This window comes from Anolis sagrei, chromosome 3 (assembly GCF_037176765.1).
Source record: "Anolis sagrei isolate rAnoSag1 chromosome 3, rAnoSag1.mat, whole genome shotgun sequence".
Classification (NCBI taxonomy): Eukaryota; Metazoa; Chordata; class Lepidosauria; order Squamata; family Dactyloidae; genus Anolis; species Anolis sagrei.
This window is the reverse complement of record NC_090023.1, coordinates 126325115-126332539: the sequence shown is the minus strand read 5'-3', so window position 1 is coordinate 126332539 and position 7425 is coordinate 126325115.

Genomic DNA, 7425 nt, shown 5'->3' with positions numbered 1-7425 from the left:
TCTTCCCCATTTCTTGTTAAATCTTTTAGGCTTCGTTTTGGGAGGGGCTGTCCTAGATCAAAGAAGTGCCATCATCTCCCATGTCACTGTACCTGAGGCATAATCTACACTGCCATATAAAATCCAAATTATCAATTTTGAACTGGATTATAGGGCAGTGGAAACTCAGGCTGGATCTACCCTGCCGTATATTCCAGGATCTGATCCCAGGTTATCTGATTATCCCAGATTATTTGGCAATATAGACTTATAATAATCCAGTTCAAAGTAGATACTCTGGGACCAGATCCTGGGGTATAGGGGAGTGTAGATTCAGCATCATGTAATCCAATTCAAAAGAGATAATATGGATTATCTAATTTGATAATCTGGATTATATGGCAATGTAGATCTAGCCTGGGTCAGCTTTGGAGCCATGAAAAAGGCCAAACCTCATTTGAAAAGAATTAGAAGAAACGAATAAATGAATTATCGGAACATGGAATATCGGATAACGAGTTTGGATTCTGATTTCATTGATGAGACCTGATGGATTTGCTATATTGATGTAGTGATGTATTGATATTGATGTTTAATGATTTGTGATGCTATTGCTTTTAAATGCTTAATGATTTTGTATTATGTATACCTAAATTGTTGTAAACCGCTCTGAGTCGCCTAAGGGCTGAGAAGAGCGGTATACAAATAAAGTAAGTAAGTAAATAAATAAATAAATAAATAAATTATAAAAAAAGAAAATGCCGAACCTCACCACCTACACAGCAAACTTTGGAAAGTTGTCCTGAGAAGAGGCCACAACCTCACTGTAGTATTGTAGAAGGAAATATGGGCATCACAGGCAAAAAAAAAAAAAAAAGAGGAAAAAAGCATTCACATTGTTTAGAATTAAATGAAGGAAAGGTTGGGCTGGGCTCCGCTACCTCAGTCCCATCATCTATGTTCTTACACTGGAGAAAAAGTTATGTATTGATTGTATTTATTCAAAGTTTTAGCAGAACACTTTCGAGACTCATGCCAACTCCTTGCCAGGGCTTGTTAAACTTTTCCACTCATGATCTCTTTTTGCTCAATAGAATTTTACACAACCCCAGGTATATAAGCATAACACATTTAATGATAATAAATCAGCATCTGCAAGGCTTTCTAAATAGGCTGGTTTTTCACTTTCTATGAAGTACAGCAGAACCACTTCATGCAGAGTCCAAAGTAATCACTGTGCGTTGATGCTAACAGATATGTGAATGTGTCTTTAAAAGCCACTAGGTGGTATTCAGAAATCTTTTGTTGTTGCCAAATTTTTGCGATAAGGAACAATGATGAGTTTGTTAAAAAATGGAGTCTTGCCTTTGGGTATTTAAAAAGAAGACAAAAATAAATTTTGAAATGGACTTCCGGTGGGAATGGCGACGGGGAAGCCTTGCTGAGAGAAAGCTCTCTCAGGGAGGACCTGTTTTGAGTGGCGAGGTCGAGCTATAGCTCCCCACCTTTGACCGGATCGAAGGCGAAGGTGATCGTAAATCCCCTGGGTGCTTTGAAGACCCCAAGGCCCCCCTATTAAGGGGGAATTGAAGGATCTGAGAGCACCAAAAGGGGAGCGGGCTGCTCTACAGGATCAGGCTCGGCTGAGCTTGTCCAACTGCCTCCATCCCATTTTAAAGATAAGAATTCTAAAGAAGAACAAACCCCCACGTTAGGGGGCTAAAGGGACTGTGTTCCTGAAAGAAGAAATTTCATCTTCAAGGTAATATAAGAGGGGGAGGGACCTTCCCCTCGGAATCTAGGCAAAGAGGGATTAAATCAAGTACTTTTATAAGGAGAAAAGAAGAAGATAGTAAAGGAGAGAATCTATAATAAGAAGAGTGTTTTTATAAGTTGATTTTAAAATTGGATGAACTTTAAAGTCTAAAGGACTTGGTAGAAGTATTTTTAAAAGTATCAAAGAAAATAGAACTTTATAAATATCGGGACCCTTGTACTCTCCTCTAAACATTGGGCTACACCCCCGCACTGCTATCTAAATTGGAGACTTTAATGGGCACTACAAGAAATTGAATTAGCTTACAGTGTGAGGAGAAACGACCTTGGCTCCATTGTTGTTTGGTCTACGCTGGCCTTCTTTATAAACAATTGAAGAAAAGCAAGATAGGAACTGACGAAACGGAAGGCTGCTGTGGAACAACACAGGAAGAAGAGAGCAGTGCAGGCTGGGAGTGGTAGTCCAAAAGGTCCAAAAAGGTTTTAAAGGGCAGAGAAGAGCATAAGAGCACAAGGGCAGAAGTGAAGAAGATAGCAAAGCAAAGAAGGGCAGAAGAGGCAAACGGAGGCAGGAAGAGGTCTAATAATTAAGACACAGATCATTCTCTGAAGGCAATAGAGGAGGAATTTAAAGAATAAAGACGAGGAAGAGAAGCAGACGGGCGACAGACGAGGAGGAGAAGTAGACGATCGACGGACGAGGAGGAGAAGCAGACGGGCAGCAGACGAGGACGAGAAGCAGACGCAAAATAAGACCAGGCCGAGAAGCAGACGATAATAAAATTAATAAAATTAATTAGAGGCATTTAAAATCTTTAAAAGTATACTCAGATCTTACCCCAAAGTTGATTGATGAATTAATTGAAGGAAAATTAAGGAATAATTGATTAATTGATTAATGGATGGGAGGAAAAGAATTAAATTGTTTTCAAATTAATTGATTAATTTTAAATTAATTGATCAACTGAATAATTGATTAAATATATATTAATTTTGAATGAACTGGAATTTAATTAAGAATAAAATAAAAATTTATTCATATAGAAATTGCAACAATAAGCGAAACAAGTTATAAGCAATTACAAGCAGTTAAAGAAAGTGAATTGGCTTTTAAATGTCAACAAAGGGGAAAGCAGAGAAAGAAAAGGATAAGGAATTACAGACACAGACACAGCTGAGAAGAGGATCTTTAGATAGAGAGGTGAATATGGAGAATATTCTAAAGGAGATTAAGAAGCTTTCTGAAAAACAAGATGCCATGAAGAAGGATATGACAGACAAACAAGAAGAATACTACAAAAAACAAGAAGAACATTACAAGAAATTAGATAAGGATCTTAAAGATATGAAAAAAGAAATGAAGGAAGAGTTTGGAGGGTTGAAGAAAGAACTAAATAATCTGGCAGGTGAGGTGGAAGTTTTAAAAGCGGGAAAAATTGAAACAGATGAGACACAGGCAAAAATTATGAAGAAAATTAAGTCACTGGAGAAACAAAAAGAAAGAATGGAATTAGAACAAGAAAAATTACTACAAAAACAAATGGATTATCAATTAAGGCTAAGAAATATGCAAGAAGATTCAAAGGAAGACATAAGGTCAACAGTGTTAAATCTCCTGGCCAGGGTCCTGGAGGTGGAGGAGGATGAGCTTGAGCAAGAGGTGGATCAAATATATCGAGTCTCCTCATTCTACTCTAGGAAACACAAAACACCAAGAGACGTGATAGTCCAATTCACAAAGAAGAAATTACAGGATGAGATATTGTGGAAGACAAATAAAGATCCATTACAATACAAAGGAGTGAAAATTCCAGTTCTTAAAGAATATCCACAAATGACACTTAATAGAAGGAAGAAATACTACTTTCTAACAGACGAATTGAAGAAGAGAGGAATCAGATATAGATGGGAGAGACACGAGGGTATAATGGTGACATATAAGGAGGAGTGTTACTGGTTAACAACGGAAGAGAAAGCAAAAGTCTTCTACGATAAATTGATGAGAGAAGAGGAGGAAGGAGGCAATGGAGAAAAAAGTGAGAAGGGGGAGAAAGGAGAGAAGAAACAATCGTCACCGAGAAATGGAAATGGAAATAGAAGTAAGAAGGCAAGATATGTTTCACCAGAAGAATATAAATTACTGTCGTCTAGAGAAAGAAAATTTGCGGCAATTAGTGCATCGGAAAGAGATTTAGCTGGAATTGAAGCAACGGCAACAGCGATTTCGGAAATGGATCTTGGCGTAGGCGGTTTGGACTTAGATAATAATGAGTAGCATGATGGAGCGGCAAATAAAATGTTTTTCGAACAACATTAATGGTTTGAACTCACCCCAGAAAAGGAAGAAAATCTTTAACAAGTTGAAAAGGCAGAAATATGACATAATAGCTCTCCAGGAAACACATATATGTCATAAGCATATATCCCATCTCGCTGAGAAAAAATTAGGGAAAATGTATCACTCTTCATTTGAAAAGAAAAAACGAGGAGTAGTATTATATATAAAAGATAATTTGGTATCGGAATTACTATTCAAGGATCAAGAAGGTAGATGCCTCGCAGTTAAAATTCTTATTGGAAACACAAAATTATTGATATGTAATATATATGCACCAAATGGACCTAAGTCATCCTTTGTTGAATTTTTGAAAAACAACCTGGAACAGGCTGAGTATGATGAACTTTTATTGCTTGGAGACTTTAATGGAGTTTTGCAACCTCAATTGGATAAGACTAAAGTAAAGAAAAAGGGGGGAGTAGAAACAAGCACTCTACCCCAAAAAATTTTGGACTTAAAAAAAGAGCTGGACTTGGAAGATATTTGGAGGATAAGAAATGAGGAAAAGAAGGATTATACATTTTATTCTCACAGGCATCAGTCTTGGTCGAGAATTGACATGATATGGATTACAAAAAAATTAATGACAAAAGTGCAGGATGCTCTCATCCTCCCTAGAGATCTATCGGACCATTGCCCAATGGAGTTAATTATATTTCAAAGAGAGGGAGTTAGAAGATGGAGACTGAATGAAAACTTGATAAAAACAGAAGTGGATAGATCTAATTACAGAAGAATAATTCAAAATTACTTGGAAATTAATGATACGAAGCTGACAAATGCACAAATAACATGGGATGCAATGAAAGCAGTCCTGAGAGGACATTTTATTCAACATAACTCCAAAAAGAATAGGGAAAGGAATAAAGAAATTAAAGACTTAACAAATGATATAATGAACATGGAGAAGGAATTAAAAAAGAAGCCTGAGAAGGCACAATTGGAAAAGAAACTGAAGATATTAAAACAAAAGAAGAATCATTTGGAATTGGAATCTCAAGCTAATCAAATCAAATTTTTGAAACAACAAACGTTTGAAAATGCAAATAAACCTGGAAAATGGCTAGCCAGACAAGTGCGAAAAAAACAACAATCTAGACAAATCATGAAGATTAAAGTGGAAAATAAAATCATCTCAACAGATAAAGAAATAATGGAGGAGTTCAGGAAATATTACAAACAATTATACTCAAAAGATTGTATAGATAAAGAAGAAATAATGGCCTATATAAATAAATTTAAGTTTCAGAAAGTGGATGAGGAAACAAGGGATCAATTGAATAAAGAGATATCAGAGGAGGAAATTGAGAAGGCAATTCAAAAGATGGACCCAGACAAAGCTCCGGGTCCAGATGGATATACAGCTGGATTTTATAGAACATTTAAACAAGAATTGATACCTTTATTAAAAAAGGTATTAAATGAAGTGATGACTGAACAGAAAATTCCAGAAACTTGGACGAAGGCAGAAATAGTACTGATTCATAAAGAAGGAACCTGTGAGACGGAGATTAAAAATTACAGACCAATTTCTTTATTAAATACGGATTATAAGATCTTGGCGAACATATTGGCAGAGAGAGTAAAAGATTTCTTAAGAAACTGGATTGAAGAAGACCAAACAGGATTTCTACCAAATAGATTTATGAAGGATAACATAAGGCTAGTATTGGATCTAATAGAATATTATGAACAGAATCATCAAAAAGAATTTGCCATACTAGCCTTGGACGCAGAGAAGGCTTTTGATAACCTAAATTGGGATTTCTTTAAGATATTAATACAAGAACTGGACATGGGAGATAAATTTACTAACGCAATAAAAGCGATATATGATTTACAAAAGGCTAAACTAAGAATAAATGGTCAAACGACGGAAGAGTTTGATATTCTGAAGGGAACTAGACAGGGATGTCCCCTGTCCCCACTTATATTTATAATGGCATTAGAACCATTAATGAAGGCAATAAGAGAAGACCAAATGATACAGGGATCCAAAGTTGGTAAATATGAATACAAAATAAGAGCCTTTGCGGACGATGTACTTGGGATAATGGAAGAACCAAGTAAAAATATATTAAGATGGATGCAGAAGATAAAAGAGTTTGGGTCAGTTGCAGGATTTAAAATCAATATGTCAAAAACAAAGTTATTAACGAAAAATGTAGAAAAGAGAAAACAAGATATGATTAAAGAGCAAACAGGTCTGAAAATAGTCAAGAAACTTAAATATTTAGGAGTATGGATCACGACAAAAAATGGACAACTACTAAAGAATAACTATGAAGAAGTCTGGAAAAAAATACAAAAGGACTTACAAAAGTGGATACATCTGAAGTTGTCACTTTTAGGCCGTATATCTTTGATTAAGATGAATGTATTACCGAAATTGATGTTCCTTTTTCAAAACCTCCCGATAATTAGAAGCCAAACACTTTTTATAAAATGGAAAAAAGAAATATTGAAATTTATATGGGCCGGAGGAAGACCAAGAATAAAGTATGATAATTTGATTGATAAGAAGAATAGAGGGGGTCTGGGCCTCCCAGATTTTAAAGCATACCATGACGCATGTGCGTTGATATGGATAAAGGATTGGATATTGTTGAACAAAGAAGACTTCTTAAATATAGAAGGAAATGACTTAAGAGTAGGATGGCATGCTTATTTATGGTACGAAAGGGAAAAGAAAGAAAAGAGTTTTGGTAACCACTTTGTAAGAGCATCCCTATTAAGAGTATGGCAAAAATATAAAAGACATCTTTATTCTAAAACACCTTTATGGGTCTCTCCTATGGAGGCAAATCAGCGAAGACTTTTAGGATGGAGAAAATGGCCAACCTACAAAGATTTGTTAAATAAAGATACAAACAATGTTAAGACTTATGAGGAATTAAAACAAAAATTTTCTAATATTACTTGGTTACATTATATGCAAATTAAAGAATATTACAATCAAGATACAAAAATTGGCTTTTCTTGGGAGGAAACAGCATGGGATAAAATTTTAAAATTAGAAAAGAAAGTGATATCGAATATTTATAACATATTACTTACCTGGCTGACTGAAAAAGAACAGGTTAAAAACTGTATGATAAAGTGGGCTCAAAATTTAAGAAGACCAATTCAAATGAGGGAGTGGGAACAGATGTGGAACAAAAAATTAAAATATACATACGCAATGGATTTAAAAGAAAATTGGATAAAAATGTTCCACAGATGGTACACCACACCGAAACAATTGGCTAAAATGTATAAAACAGTTTCTGATAAGTGTTGGAAATGCCTGGAACAGGTTGGCTCCTTCTACCATATGTGGTAGACTTGCAAAG